Source organism: Lygodium microphyllum, chromosome 27 (genome assembly GCF_053477565.2).
Source record: "Lygodium microphyllum isolate KBCC chromosome 27, Lygodium_microphyllum_v1.1.10, whole genome shotgun sequence".
In the NCBI taxonomy this organism is placed as follows: Eukaryota; Viridiplantae; Streptophyta; class Polypodiopsida; order Schizaeales; family Lygodiaceae; genus Lygodium; species Lygodium microphyllum.
In genome coordinates this window covers 87310413-87327815 of record NC_141161.1, presented here as the reverse complement: position 1 = coordinate 87327815, position 17403 = coordinate 87310413, and positions in this window count along the sequence as shown.

Here is a 17403-nt window from a genome sequence, read left to right as displayed (position 1 = left end):
AAGCTCCAGTGAACTCATCCACAATAGGTCCTGCACCAACATTTCGTATAGTGACCTTGTTTACTAGTTGTAGGTCCTGTATGAATCTGAGTGTCCCATTGTTTTTAGGAATTATGAATCACTTGTTGGAATATGGAGCTAAAGATGGCTCTAGAATTCCCATCTTGATCGGCTCATTCAAGAGCTCTACTAGTTTGGGCAAGTGAGCCCTCGGCATAGGAATAGGCCGTAGATTCCAAGGGACATGAGGAATGGTAAAAATAATGATGGCCATCACAACCCTAGGTTCCATGCATCCAATCTCATGTGGAAGGAAAACAAAAGCTTTTTCATGTTTGCATAACATCTCTTCAAAACATCTTACCTCTTCAGGAAGTAGAAAATATTTGGTCCCAATCTTCATCTCTTTCAATGTCTTAGCTGAAAACATTAGGGGAGTTTTGAGATCTCGAAAATGCATTTTAGGATGTGGAGAGAGAGTGCTCTAGACCAATAAGAGCAAAGCCTCCGTAAGGGAACTTCTATTTAAAAAAATAAAAAATTATTTTACAAAAATATATAAATATAATAATATTATGAATTTGTATTTTTATTATGTATTTTTAGTTTCTTATATTCGTGATTATGACATCTTTTGCATTAATGGCATAGAGTCTCGGCTACTTTTATTTAATGATGTTTCTAGATTAATGATAATGACTGATGTAATCGAAATTCAAATTCGTGAAAAGCATGGTGCTCAGTTTTTTCCCTCCTTTCTTTTATTCCTCTATTGTTTTTCCCTCCGTTATGGTAGCCTAGTCCTCTCTCTCTCTCTCTCTCTCTCTCTCTCTCTCTCTCTCTCTCTCTCTCTCTCTCTCTCTCTCTCTCTCTCTCTCTCTCTCTCTCTCTCTCTCTCTCTCTCTCTCTCTCTCTCTCTCTCTGTGTGTGTGTGTGTGTGCATGTCTCTCTCTCTTCTACCATGGATACAGAAATTCGACCTTCAACAAGGCGTCCAAGTTCCCAATTCACATCCATATCAGTGTTTAACTCATTCCAAACTGATGGAAGATGGATTCCTACTATCATTAGCAAAGGTAGTTGGATCACCATGCAACAAGCAAAACATGGAAAAAGGCAAAGACATGAGAGCTTGTTTATCTCTGCTTGGAAGGGTAGAATCCGAGATTTTAAGCTTGGAGCAAATAAGAATAGCATCAAAGAGGTACTAGTGCAACATGTGTTCATGCATAGAGAGCTGTGTTTGAAACCTGGATCTTCAAAGCTTCCAATGCATAGACCAAATTGTAAGAATTTGATTCTTAAAGTTTTTCCTTTCTTAAACATGGTTTAGGTTTTTCCATTATAATATTTGTTTGTCTTGTAGATGTCTATCCCTCTAATCTTGAGGAATGGCAACCTATGGAATCTATTATTGATGTTATTGATGTTATACATGGTTCAATTGGAGAAGAAATGTATAGAGGAAGAAAGAAGACAGAGCTTGCAGAGAATGGAATATTCTTTTATGACCATTCTTATGTTATTCCTATGCGGCGTTGCCAATGGGAATCAATAAAACTCTTTCCTTTGCCAGATTTTTCAAGCTTTGAGTGGCCTTTGCCAAGTCCAGCTACTAGTGAGGGCTATAGATATAAGATATTTTCTGAGATCCAGAAAGCACTAAATCTAATATCTCAAGTAGGCTAAGCAAAGTTACTTTATTTATGCCTATTAATATATTTATTGATTTCATCTCTAATATGGAGATAAGAATAACAAAAACCATGCTTTCAGTGAAGAGACTAACATATATGATCATATCATACAATTTGTTGATGAATGATGGGATACAAGGACAAAAGGAAAAATTATATGTAAGATAGATCAAGACTCTATAGCTTGCAAATATATGATTGCTACTCAAAATTTATCCTTAGATTTTACTATAGTCGATGGCATTTTGTTGGTAGTAGTCTAGTTGCTTTAGACCAGAATCTTAATGATTTCAGCAAAGATCCTATAGTGGATCTTGATATTTGGTTCAATGAGGATATTATTGCAATCTTAAAGATCAGAAAATCATGTACGCTACATCAAGTGAGGATGGATTTACAAAATGAAGACATTGAACTACCATGCTCCTTTGTATTCCAACTTGACAAGAAACGAGTAAGTTTTCACATCATATTATATCTACTTAGATGTATATCAAGATCTCACTTTCTAACTAACAAACATTTGTAATTTATTTTTTGCAGATATCGAAAAGGAGAGAAAATAATATACACTGCAAGGACAATCAAGAAAAGATATCTTTACTATCAATATAAAATATATGTACAAATTTTGTAGCAGATGTCTATCTGCCATCTCTATGAGATATACAAGGACTGAAGGGCAAATTTCTATATATGAAGGCTTACAAGGCGATATGGCAAAGCTATTTCTTTTTTGGAGAACTATCCTTTCTAGGAGTCCTTTTGCCTTTCTTTGATGTCTTGGGTATATAAGGTGTTGAAGCTGTGGCTTCACCTTCCGTGGTTATAGGCACCGCATCTCCTTCATGGTGCAAATCCCCACCAATCTCTGTTGTTGGTTGTATACAATTGACCATTATATACTTCAAGAGCTTTGCTCTGATGTACCAAACATGCTTAGATGTATAGCAATCCTTCGAAAACTGTCACACATTTATAGAAAAAAGAGTTTTAGTTCATTATTGTTCTTACAATAGACTATATTTTTATCATCAATGGACTATTTGCAATTAATATCTATCTTAAAGTTTAGCATCTTTCATATTACCTTTACATGTTTATCATCATTAAGATAAACAAAGCTAACCATTCTTCTAGCATTTGCAATCACCCTCCAGCCACAAGAATGGCTATCATCCTGATGGGAACACTGCAACCACCAACACAAAGTAAAACTATAAAAAGGACGGATGGTAGTTCATAGAATAAACTCATGTTTCAATTATTTTAATGAATAACTTACCGCAACTTGTCTATATTGCATTGTTGCAAGCAAATCAGACGGCATAGGGGGTCTTTTCTCTAGCTCTTCAATTAATCTTTTGGCACCTCTATATATAAAATATGTTGAAATTTAGAGTACTTACAAAAAAAAGAATTGAAATATCAAGGAGCCCTTGGATAATATAACTTACAATTTAGCATTTCCATGGCTTCCTTTCATAGAGTTGATTAAAAAACATTGCTTATCCACAAGGTCTATTGCAATCAAGCTCCAATGAGAACTAAAAGCAATCATATCTCAACAAATTAGTAGGATAAAATATCAAAAACTCTAATAGAATATTGAATCACTTACTTTTCATTATATGGAATTATAAGGAGCTCCAAAGTATCGAAGTCAATCAGATTGAGCCAGTGCTCAATAAAACTTGTATGAAGCTCGTTCCTCATAAAGAATGAGATAGATGGATCAAGAACCTCAATTTTTTGTTGTATATCCAAAGGAAACTCATGCATTATACACCTAGAAAAGGCATAGAAATAGTGAGTATAAACAAGAAAAATCTTATTGTTAAAAAAATATCAAAAAGTATAAGTAATTATGGATGGATATACCTTAGGCAAACAAGAATAATACTGTCAATTACTTCTCTTCTTTTATCCTTAAGAATCTAAACACATACAGCATCAAAGGAGATAACCTCAGTTCTTTTGCCTAAGTCACCAGGTAAGAAACAAAACACACTGAATCCTTTTGGATTAGCTACTTCAAGAAGGGTGGCTAGCTCATTTTCAAAGGACTCTAGTTGCTCTGTTTCCCTTTCTTCAACCCTTTGCCTCCTATACTCTCTCCATTTATCTGCCTGTTCCTCTTTAGCTTTCTCCTCTTTTTCATGTTGCCTTGTATCCCTCTCATGGGGGACATCCTCAACCCTGAGACCAGAATCATCTTTCTTTCTCCTAGCTGGGGGCACATTAAGGATATTAAATGTCTTCACATCAGTGAGGGGAATTGGCTCAATGACCTTTGAAAATCTATATCTTAGCCTCCTAAGAATTACCATGTCCTTGTCCATGGGTGTGAGCCTATGAGCATGAGCAGCACAAATATAGGCATCTTGAAAAAACTCAACTAAAAAATCCTCTGTGGCTTCTTGTATACAATTAAGAGTTGTTCTTGTCCATCTGAAACTATCCAAACTATATTTGTCACAAATTTCCCTGACAAGCCTCTGAAAAGACAACTTTGGAATTGCATTGTCAAGAGCCTTTACTGCCTTCCTAATCTCATTAGGCACCTAACATTTTGAGAAAACTTTCTCTTTGGCTTTGATTTTCTAGAGAGCTTCTGAGGCTTTGAAGACTGATGAATCTTTGATGTTAAATCCCTAGGATCAATCTTCTCATTTCTTCCTGTTGCCTTAGTCCTAGCCATCTGCCAAAAAAATGCATGTTACTTCTTCTCCAGCATGTCCAGCGAAACGCGAGTTTCAGACAAGAGCTATCCATGCTGCATGTTGTTTTCGTGTTTCAGCTGAATTTTTCTCTAGCGTGTCCAGTGAAACGCGAGTGTCAAGCAAGGTGCCTCCTTGCAGTTGCTTCTTTTTGCGTTTCACCGGACTTGTTGTCCATTGTGTCCAGTGAAACGCGAATTTAAGACAGGAGGCCTCCTTGAAGCACGTTCTTTTCGCGTTTCACCGAACAACTCCTGAATAGCAAAAAAAATGACAAAACCAAGAAAAAAGAGCATTGATCTAAGGTAAGCTTTTAAAATTACATAAAATATCCACAGAATTAGGAAAGAAGTTTGAAGATTTCCTTAAATCTCCACAACATTAAGGAATGCTCCCACTGTGGAAAAAATTCTTTTGTAGTGCTGATAAGCTCATTATCACATAAAGGATTAAGGAAAAGTATCAAAGAATGCATTGAATGGAGCCTGTTATTGAAAAGCAAGATGCAGAAGACCATACCTTCTTTTTAGCTTGTTCTTCACAATCTTAGCCTAATGATGAGAACATGCTCAAAGGTTTCCTTTGTTGGGAAAGAAGTGAAATACTTGGAGATTGGAAGGAACACCAAAGCTAAAGACAGAGTAGTAGTGTTTTCTGCTTGCTGGAAATGCGTTGAAAGGCGAAGGCGATGAATTTGCATGGACTTAACGTTCTTGGCAAAGTGCTAATAACACACGTGTGACTTATTCTCGCTTACCGGAAATTTTTTATCTTGGAAAAGTGTTATGTAACACACGTGTGACGTATTTTCGAAAAAAGAGATGCGCACGTCTTCTGAGGAGTTTGATACGGTGTGTTAAGTGAGACACGTGTGCACGTATTCTGAGGCATTTCGTGCATGCAAAAGTATTGGAAATTTCATCCAAATTTGCAGTCCCGTTTATTTTTCCATCATTACACAAACTTTTTCATTGGAACTATCACCAGTGACCACATGCTTAACGGTCAATATAAAAGCATTTCGAAGCCATTTCTCCGACATTGTCAACCTCCTAAATGAAGTTAATAGCAATAAAATCAAGTAGGGTAGGTATTGGATGAAAACTAGTAGTTCATGCCTCCTTCATAAAGCATGATTCTCCTAGAATGGGAAGCTAAACCTTGTCTTATAGCATGGACACCTTTCATCCAAATACACAATCTTTTGCCCAACTAGATACAGGAAGGACATGCTCCTATGGTTGACTGCTATGATCAATGTATGGCTATACCATAATATCGCTCTTTAGCATGCGTGCACACATACCCACACACACATATATATATATATCTTCACAACACTCCAGAAAACAATACTGTCACAGTGGAGCCTTCTCAATGTCGCGTCGTTAGTGTACCTTCAATATATATATGCATATTATATATTGTATCTTTCATAGGTGTTTACCAATTTCAGTGACCCATAGGCTCTCACAAACTCTTTCCACCATTCGCCAAAGGGCTGCGATGGGTGGGGATTTGTGGTTTCCCCCTAGGCTTCTTTTTATACCTCTTTTGTGAAGGCTCTTTTGATCATGCTTTGCATATGGGACATAAGATCACGATCATATTGCGGGAGCACAAGTGGCCGGACAGAGTGTGGGAGGCATATTTTGTTTATAAATATGTCGATTTTTGTATTATAATACATTATATTAATATTAAGATATATATGATAATACATTATTATTTTATCATTTTTATAAATATATATTGAAGCTCATATATATATATATATATATATATATATATATATATATATATATATATATATATATATATATATATATATATATATATATTACATTGTTGTAAGACTATAGGTTCAATAAAAGAAGAGCAAGGAAAAGACATCCATACAAGTATTGTTAGGGAGGAGAATTTGTCCATCAAAATAGTTTGAATATCATCATTAAGTCCCAATAACTTAATGAGAACTTTGGATACATCCAAACACATACAATGACCTATTTTGAATGGTACAAGTTGTCCAAGATCAAAAACATCAAAGGGTGATGTGTTTTACAAAAAGTACCATTTTTTTAGAAGAATTTTGTGATTCTACCCATGCTGACTTATAGACCAAGGTCATTTCAATTGTTTTGAGCACTTGGATGACTATATTCAAAGTTTGTATGACAAAGGTATGACTCCAGCATGACTCAGGGCCTACAAAAAAAACAAAAATAGGAAAAGCAAAAAGTAAAGATAAAAAAGAAAAAAGCAAGATTTTGAGTTTCTAAACATGGGATGGAGTTGTATAAATAGAAGCATGGATGAAGGAGAAGGCTTAGGCAATTTGAGAACTAAAGATATTTTGTGTCTTTAATATGAGGATGCAAGCTTGAGTACCAAACAGGTGCCTTATCTTAGTAGGCTACCCGAATAAGGAGATTGAGCAAAGACTCTGCTTGACTTTGGCCTAAAAGTTGAAGGTCTCATAGAGAGTAATCATTCTTGTATTATCAAAGTTTGCTTGAGGATTTCTCATCTTTGTATGATGCTTTTATTCAGTAATACACAACATTTTTTTGTGTCTATTCTTCTTGTCTCTCATCTTCCATCTTGTCGAATCAAGAACCCCTGTGGTTAGTGGCTATTCATTAACCCCCTCGACATTTGGTCAACGCAACGTGACAGCCACATTATTAGCAAGATGGAAGAATCACCCTTTTCAACACGTAAAATGGAGTCAAGCGAAGTGAAGTAGCTTCTCTGCACCTTCAATGCATACATGCAACAACATCAACAATGCCATCTAGTAGTAGATGTTGCAACACATGCAACTTCAAGCTAATGCATAGTACAAAGTTGTAGCCATGAAGGCTATGGAGGCGGTAGAAAGTCAAAAGAAGCTCTTTGATGGTCACAATGTTTCAAGTTATTTGAAGCTTTGACTCAAAGATGCAATTATTTGGTATGCCTACGAATATGATAAGCCAATACTTTGTGCAGCTAGTTACTTTGTCCCTAATGCCACACATTAATTAGCTCTATACATGGGGGATTCACTAGTAGTAATAAGGAGACATCACCTGCATGCAAGAAATATATGAAAATACCCCTTATTTATGGGACCTTACCTTATAAAATGTACCTTCCTTCCCTTAAATAACCCCCTCCCTTATACTCACATGGTATGTCAAGATTGTGGGAGAGAAGGAAGGAGTCTCACTTGTAGCTTTCTTGCTTGCACAATGGGGGAATACACACAGAGGTGGAGGCTAAAAACAGTTTTCCTCTTCTTAGTTGTGTAAGCCAAAAAGAACTCTTATACAAAGAAATAGAAGAACCCTATATATGGGTCTCAAACCAAACTCAACTAACTAAGGTGGCATACTAACTGAGCCATGAACTAGAGTAGATAAGGATAGCTGTCATCTAGCTATTATTCATGGGCAGTGTACCAACCGCATCTGCAACTAACAAGTCGGTGACATAAATGCACAACGGTCACCCTGGCATATCACGAGTGGAGCTCGATATCTCAACACTCCCCCTCAAGCTCAATCCCAATTCCTGCACACCAAGCAGGTCTCTGAACTTGCGCAGCTTCTCTGCACCCAATTCCTTCGTAAATATGTCAGCTACCTGATCCTCTGTGCTGACATAAACTAGATCAATAAGACCTAGTAAAACCCTCTCGCGCACATAGTGATAATGCACCTCAATGTGCTTTGTTCTAGCATGATAGGCTGGGTTATTTGCCAAGTGTATACTACTCATGTTGTCACAATAAATGACAACTGGCCCATCTGTAGGCTGATGCATATCATAAAGTAGCTTATGCAACCAAGCTACCTCACATGCAGCCATTGCTGCACCCCTGTATTCATCCTCTGTGCTCGACAAGGCAATTCTAGGCTATTTCTTGCTGCTCCAAGTGACTGCAGCACTCCCAAAAGAGAACACATATCCACTGGTAGATCGTCTATCAGAAATACTACCAGCCCAATCAGCATCAGTGTATCCATGTAATTGTATCTGAACCCCAGTCTCATAAAATAGTCCATACTGCAATGTGGACTTCACATACTTGAGTATGCGTCTAGCCACATCCAAATGTGGTTTCCTTGGAGCCCGCATAAACTGACTTACCAATCCAACAGCATAGCTCAAATCTGGCCTGGTAATAGTCATATAAATCAAACTTCCTACTATGCGTTTGTACATAGTAGGGACTTCCAAAAGCTCACCTGCATCTGCACTCAGCTTCACATTCTGCTCCAAAGGAACTGAAATAGGCTTACAGCATGTCATCCCATATTTGGACAGCATGTCCAATCCATACTGCCTCTGCAAGAGCTGTATCCCACTTGGTGATCTAATCACCTCAATGCCCAAGAAATAACGCAACTCTCCCAAATCCTTCATCTCAAACTTCTGCTTCAATAGCATTTTCACATGAAGGATATATTCATCACTGTCACCTGTCATAATCAAATCATCAACATAAATGACAAGTAGCATAATACATTTCTCTGTTTTTCTCACATAAAGTGAGAAATCTGCCTTAGAAATCTGAAAGCCAATAGTGGCAAGATACTGTCCTATCTTGTCAAACCATGCTCTAGGTGCTTGCTTCAAGCCATACAAGGCTTTCTTCAACCTGCAAACAAACTCAGGATGAACAGCATGCACATAACCTGGTGGCTGCTCCATATAGACCTCTTCTTGCAAATCACCATGCAAGAAGGCATTCTTTACATCCATCTGATGTAAAGACCATCCCTTTGATGCAGCCATAGCAATGACTGCTCTTACGGTTGCCATCCTTGCAACCGGACTGAATGTTTCTTCATAATCAATGCCATATGTTTGTGCATACCCCTTGACTACTAATCTTGCCTTGTATCTGTTCACAAAACCATCTGCATTGTGCTTCACCTTATAAACCCACTTACAGCAAATTGCATTCTTACCTTTAGGCAAAGGTACCAATTCCCATGTAGCATTTGCTTCCAAGGCATCCATTTCTTCATCCATGGCTTTCTCCCATTTTTCTTTTCCCATGGCTTGCTCAAAAGAAGTGGGTTCTGGTTCCTGTATCACTTTGACCATATAGGCATAGTGAATGGTTGTAAATCCATCATATTTCAGCCTATCCACAGGATACCTAGCTCTGGTAGACCTGCACAAAGTAGGCTCACTCCCAGGTGCTCTCAAAACATCCCTGGTCTTCCTTACTCCAGGTGTAACAATAGAAGAAATACCCAACTCATCATCAATGCTCTGTTCTGAGCCACTGGATTCACCATCCACATAAGAGTGACCTGCATTCACATCAAACATGGGCTGATCGACCTTCTCTTTTCCTTTTCGTGATACCTGCATACCACTATCTACATTGCTTTGAGAATATTCTCCTGATCTCAATCTGCCTGTCCATGGCGAAGAATGTGAACCACTGCTAGAGGACGCTCCAGGTCCACTAATATTTTGTGACTGCTGCTGTGAATTCTGTGCAGCATTACCATTTTGTGCATCTACATCATCAATCACATTTACTGGTTTATACCAACTACTCATCTCATCAAAAACAATATCTCTTCTCACTGTAAACTTACGAGTAGAAGGGTTATAGCATCTATACCCTTTCTACTGCAAAGAGTAACCAATAAATATGCACTTCTCAGCTTTTAGATCCAACTTGGATCTCAATTCATCTGGCATATGAACATAAGCAATGCAACAAAAAATTTTCAAATGAGAAATATCTGGTTTCCTACCAGTATACCTCTCCTCTGGAGTCATCCCATGTATTGTTGCAGTGGGAGTCCTGTTCATTATGTAGACTACTGTAGCAACTGCTTCAGCCCAGTAAAAATCTGGCAAGTCTTTTTCGTTGAGCATGGCACGAGATACCTCTCCAATATGCCTGTTTTTCCTTTCTGCAATTCCATTTTGTTGTGGGGTATGACTGCATGAATATTGCTGCTTTATGCCATGCTCCTGCAAGAACCTTGCAAACTCATTTGAGAGGTACTCTCCCCCTCCATTTGACCTTAGGCATTTTATTTGCAGGCCTGTTTCTTTTTCAACCATAGCTTTAAGAGTTTTGAAATGCCCAAAAACTTCACTTTTCTTTTTCATAAAATACACCCAAACTTTTCCGCTATAGTCATCAATAAAAGTGACAAAATAATGACAGCCTCCAAGAGATGCAGCTTTAGTAGTCCACACATCAGAGTGGATTAATTCCAATGGCTTCTTACTCTCTTGAATATGTCTAGGAAATGGTTTCCTTGCCTGTTTTCCAAATTGGCAGGCTTCACAACCTTATGCATTTCTGCAATCTTGAATTTAGGCAATCCTACAATAATATTTTGGGCATGCATTGATTTAAGTCAATGTACATTAACATGACCAATGCGTTTATGCCAGATATCAATATCTGCAACAACATCGGTCCCATGTGCAAACGTTGCTGCACTCAATTCAGGCATGTCTGTATCCAACGTAAACATTCTGCCCTTCTTCTTTCCTTTTGCTATCAAGCGACCTTTATTTTTCATATCCTCAACAAAGCATCCATGAGGATTAAATCTGACATGCAAGCCCTGCTCAACCATTTGACCAACAGAAACCAGATTCTTGGTGATATTCGGGACATGAAATACATCGGACAGGTATTTCTTTTTTCCATCCTGCATAGACAAAGGAATTTTTCCAATCTGCACAATAGGATGTGTAGTATCATCACCAGTCTCCACAAATCCTGGTTTTTCCATTTTCCTTGCATCCTCCATCCATTCTGCATGACCTGTCATGTGGTTTGATGCACCTGAGTGAACATATCACACTTCGTTGCTTTCTTCTACACTTGTCACAGAATTGTTCATGTGTTGCACCATAAACAAATGCTCATTTGTGTCATCACCCTGTTTACTAGAAGATGCATAATTTCCTTGTTGCAGTTTTCCATTCATGATGTCATTCTGCTTTTTATAGCAGTCTTTAGCCATATGACCCATTTTACCACAGCAGTAGCATTCAACATTACTGTTTGCATTTTGGCCTCTTTGCCATCCACCACGACCTCTTTGGCTCCCCCTGCCTCTAGAGTTACCACGTCCTCCTCCATAGGACTGGTTTTCTTGAGTTTACTGCATATTCTGATTTCTACCACGGCCTCCAAATCGGCCTCCTCTACCTCTGCCTCTACCTCTTCTAGCATTTGAGTAGAAGACAGCTTCTTTTGAAGTTCCTCCTGAAGAAGATGCACCACTATTTCTCTGCTCCTCAGAAATTAGAAGAGCAATCAACTCCTCAAAATCAGGAAATCTTTCATGGACGGAAATGGATGTTCGAAACTGTGTATAATCCTTTCCTAGACCATTCAAGGTCACTGAGACTAAATCATCATCTTCCACTGGCGACCCAATGGAAGCAAGTGTATCTGCAATCTTCTTCACCTTCATATGGTAGTCATTGATACTCATACTTTCTCTTTACACATTGTGCAACTCTTGCTGAGCTGCATTTTTCTAGCTTGCATATTTGTGCTATACATTTTTGACAAAGTATCCCATGCCTCCTTTGGCGTACTTGCATCCTGAATATGCACAATCATAGAGTCTGAAATGCTGATAGACAGCCAATACATAACTTTCCTGGCTCTCTCATGCCATGCTTTAAATGCCTGCATTTGCTGTTGATTGGGAACATCAGGAAGAACTAGTTCTTCTTCATTTCCTGCAACAAATTCCCAATATCCTTTTCCCATAAGGAAATTCGTCATTCTAAACTTCCATGCTTGGAAGTTGTTCTTGTCAAGCTTTTCAGTGACAATCTATGAAAGAGAATCAGACGCCATTATAGAACACTGCAAAAAATTCTGTCACTGCAAAAAACACAGCTTCACCCTCACAAGGGCAAATCTGCAAAACTGGCGAAAGTGGTATTTGACCACACAGTCACTTCCTAGTGATGATTTTGCATAAACAGGAACCAAGGATGATTTTGTAACTCCCAATGTCTCTACACACAAGCATACGATGCAATTTCTGTGGTAACTTTTCACCGACCTGTAGAACAGTGGTCGCACAGCATAAAACACGGCCTTTTCCTGAGTGCGTGCAAAAAACTTCCGCCTCCAAAACAGGCCCCGAAATGGCCTCAAATCAAAAAAACAGGGCCACCTAGGGCTAAAGCCCTGTCCCGCAGCATATATCGCCCTCTTGCTTCACCGCGAAGGGCATCTCAACCTGAGACAATGCACTCCTGCGCTTTCCGGCTGTGCTACCTGCAGAGACTTGCTCCCACACCAGAAAAATGAAAGCAACACTGGTCTTCTTACCAGAACACCGCGAACTTGGCTTGCTTTCTTGAGCTCCTTACCACGAACAAGGCTTTGATACCATGTCAAGATTGTGGGAGAGAAGGAAGGAGTCTCACTTCTAGCTTTCTTACTTGCACAATGGGGGAATACACACAGAGGTGGAGGCTGAAAACAGTTTTCCTCTTCTTAGTTGTGTAAGCCAAAAAGAACTCTTATACAAAGAAATAGAAGAACCCTATATATGGGTCTCAAACCAAACTCAACTAACTAAGGTGGCATACTAAGTGAGCCACGAACTAGAGTAGATAAGGATAGTTGACATCTAGGCGGTGTGCCAACCGCATCTGCAACTAACAAGTCGGTGACATAAATGCACAACGGTCACCCTGGCATATCATGAGTGGAGCTCGATATCTCAACATGGTACCATACGGTAAACCCTAGTGGACCCCTCGTGGCTCTATATTGTGAGTCCTATTTGGCTTGCCTTCAATAAATCCTTAAAAGAAGAATACTACATGGAAGATATCATGATGGATACAAGGCACAACTTCCATGAGTGGATACGCAAGCCAAATAAGGGCTTGGTGGCAATTAAGCTTCTTCAAAAGTTTGAATCCAAATATAACAAGATGGATGTTGTAGGTTAAGTGGCCTTAGAGCCTAAGAAGGTAGAGTAATTTCTACAAGCTGTAGGTTCAGTACTTCAAGTGAAGCTAAGAGAGCTTTTGGAGGACATGTTGTAACCTATGGGTTTAAAGACTGACTGGCAGGATGCAAAGGATGCTAGCACTACTTTGGTGAATTAGCAAATGTGGAAATCTAGATTGCAAAACAATATATAGTCTCTTCCACAATTCCTCCTATTTTCATACCTTCTAATATTCTATGTGTGGCTCCCACTAGTATGCCTACAACCGTTATGCCTACCCCATGTCCTATGCCTACACATGTTTCAATGCTACTACTAGTACTTATGGTTTTGCCACTAGCTTCTACAACTTTGCCACTCAAGAATGATGATATGGATGAGTTACTTAAAGATATAAGAGATTTAAAGCTTAATATTACTAGAATTGTAGGACCAATTACTACACCAAAAAAGAAAGGATCTTCATAGGCTTTGCCTAGGAAGGAATATGTTAAGAGATGTATTTGGTGTGATAGTCCTAATCATCATCAGTGTAAGGATTATGAGTTTTTTAGAGATATAAAGAGAAATGACTTGGTTTTCTAGGAACAAAAGGGAAAAATCTGCTCAACTGAGACATGTATGCCAATTACTCCGAACTTCGATAAGGGTGGTATGAAGAATATTCTAAAGGACACGACCATGCAAACATCTTGTGTAACTAGGGGAGATGCTTCAGCTTATAGAATACAGATTGAAAATAAGCCCAAGTGAAAAACAAAGTTATGACAGTATGTTGGCAAGAAAGAGAAAGAATTGAGAAGAAAGAGTTATTTGTAGGATAAAGAGAGTATTGACAAAGTATATGGGCTATCATGTACATAATTTGATACTATAAATATTTTAGCTATCATGCCAAAAACAAAGTTTCAAAGTAAATCTAGACTTGTACAAAAACATATCTTGGATATATTGGATGCTGAGTTTTCTCATTGAGAAGAGTTATCTAGTAATTTATTTTAGCAAATAGAGAACATGGTTGAAGTATTTCAGCCAATAGAGTTGTAGATGGATGAATTACATCAGCCAAAAGATTCTAATGTTGAATTATTTCAGCATCCACAGTGTGGGGCTATCCTTGTGTAGTCCAAAGAGTAGAGGGTTGATCCTGTTTAGCTAATAGAGTCAAGTGCTACCCATTTGCAATAAGAGTTGTGTTTGACATAGGGTATGTCTAATGTAGAGGATCTATCTACTAAGACTTTGAGATTGGAGATGCAATAGATATGATAGAGACACTGATAGAGAGTGCTAAAGAAATAGAGATCTTGACCAAGACTTATGAGTTGCTTGAAGATACATATGCTTTGACAATAATTGTAGATGTAATAGCAGAACAAGTCCATAATAAACATGTTGTAGCTTCCGATGATACCATGGTAGTGATAGATACTTTGATTGAAGACAATCATATGTAGGATGTAAAAGATAAAGAGGAGTGCAAGGAAGATATTTTGGATTTCAATATAGATTGCAAGATTAGAGGGGGTGAAGATACTCTGTCATTGATTTTGCAAGTGTTTTTGCAAGATATGTAAGAAGATCAAGAAAAATTATGCATACGAGTATGATTCCGAAGTGTTTATAGAAAGCATGATATGATTGATGTTTTGCCATATGATTTAGGAGGATTTACAAAGCTTGAGATGCTACAGAGGATTGATAAGCCAAGGTTGGATGTAGAGGAGAATCCAATAGAAAATAAGCAATTTGGTAGTGAAGATGAGGATAAGGAATATGTTTTGACTTACGAGCTCAATCCTAAGATAACTTATGATTGTGGTGGATATACAAAGCTTGAGTTACGACAAAGGTTAGATGAGCTATCATTAGATGTAGAGGGATACATACAGCATAAGAAAATTGAGTTCTTGATACCTTACAATCTAGGTGGGAGTGATTGAACTTGTGATGTGATGAAGATAGGTTCTCGGATTTATGATCATGGAGGCAGAATGATTCAGAGTATGATACCTTGGAAAACACATGTATGGGTTTTCGATCCAGGTGGACTACACTGTTGGCCCGTTCGAAGGATACAGAAGTTCAAAGGGGATGGATGTGGTAAGACTATAGGTTCAATAAAGGAAAAGCAAGGAAAAGACATCCATATAAGTATTTTGAATATTTGTTTATGGGTTACTTAAAGAGGATCTTTACAAGATTTTTAGGGAGGAGAACTTGTCCACCAAAGTATTTTGAATATCCATTATTAAGTTCTAATAACTTAATTGGAACTTTGGATAGATCCAAATACATATAAGGACCTATTTTGAATAGTACTAGTGGTCAAAGACCAAAAATATCAAAGGGTGATGTGTTTCACTAAAAGTGTTGTTTTTAGCCATTTTGAGAAGAATTAGATAATTTTATCCATGCTGCTTTATAGACCAAGATCATTCCAATCATTTTGAGTACCTAGATGACTATATTCAGAGTTCCATGGTAAAGTTAGGGCCAAAACAAGTCACAACTTCTGACTTAGGGCTTGCAAAAAAATGAAAACAAGGAAAGCAAAAAGTAAAGGCAAGAAAGGAAAAAACAAGCTTTTGTGTTTGGAAAGCAAGATTTTAAGTTTGTAAACAAGGGATATAGTTGTATAAATAGAAGTATGGATGAAGGAGAATGCCTAGGCAATTTGAGAACTAAAGATATCTTGTGTCTTTGATATGAGAACGCAAGCTTGAGTACCAAACAAGTGCCTTAACATGGAAGGCTACTTGAATAAGGAGAGTGAGAAAATATTCTACTTGACTTTGGCCTAAAATATGAAGGTCTCGTAGAGAGTAATCATTCTTGTATTGTTAGAGTTTGCTTGAGGATTTCTCATCTTTGTATGGTTCTTATATTCAGTAGTACACAGTATTCTTTGGTGTCTATTCTTCTTGTCTCTCATCTTCCATCTTGCCTGATCAAGAACCCTGTGGTTAGCGGCTATTTGCTAATCCCCCCCAACAACGTGTATATTAATGCTCGTATAGACATTTTTAATATATTAATGTCAACTATTTTATTACATATGTGCATGCATGTGTAAGTCTGTCTTGAGTGATTGATGGTTCATATATATATATATATATATATATATATATATCATTGAACATGGCTTAATGATCGGTGGCTCAAGTTTCGTTTTAAGTTAGTTTTGGTTTTCAAGGACCAATGGGTCATGATACTACGTTCCACTTCATTCTCATTCCGCTATATCAAGTCCAAAAAGACTTGAGACTTGCTAGCACTTAGGCTTCGTTTTGTACTATTCTCTCTAAGTCACTTTGCATTCCACTTTATCTACGAGACAAACGTAAAAAACACAGCTTCCTCCTCTCTGCAATCTTTGTGACATGGGTGCCTTATGGGTGGGAGTTGAGCATGCGCATATGTTGTCATGTCACCATTAGGAAGGCCTTGAAATAGTCACGTGTTCCTCCCCCCAAGCTTCTCATAATAATAGTAAGAGATTATTAATAGAAAATTGAGAGGACACAAGAAAATGTAGATAATTTGAGGCAAGAGTGCACAATAAGAGAGAATGGGTTTCATCTCCCTCCTTGCATGAGTGAGCACCTCTCTTATGCATATGTTTAATGATTCATTTATTTTCTTTTTTATGCTAAAAAATCATGTAAAGCATCCTTTTGGACTTTTTGCTTTCCTTGTTGCTTGAATGACTTGCATTTGGCTAATAATTTTGAAGGCATGTCTAATTGTGTTGCTAAGGCCTAAATCATATTTATAACCTTAAAAAAATATTTACCTTGTCCTAAGTCTATAGTACAAAGATTAAATGATAACAAATTATCCCATACATAAGTGCGTAAATAAATCCACACAATGGCACCTAAAAAAAGAATCCCATGCACCAATGACACTCCATCGACAAATACAAAAATCATTACATTTGCATTACTCTAGTCATAATTTGCTTGCTTAAAAAATACAAGACCTTAATTTCATAGATATTTACCAAGCACA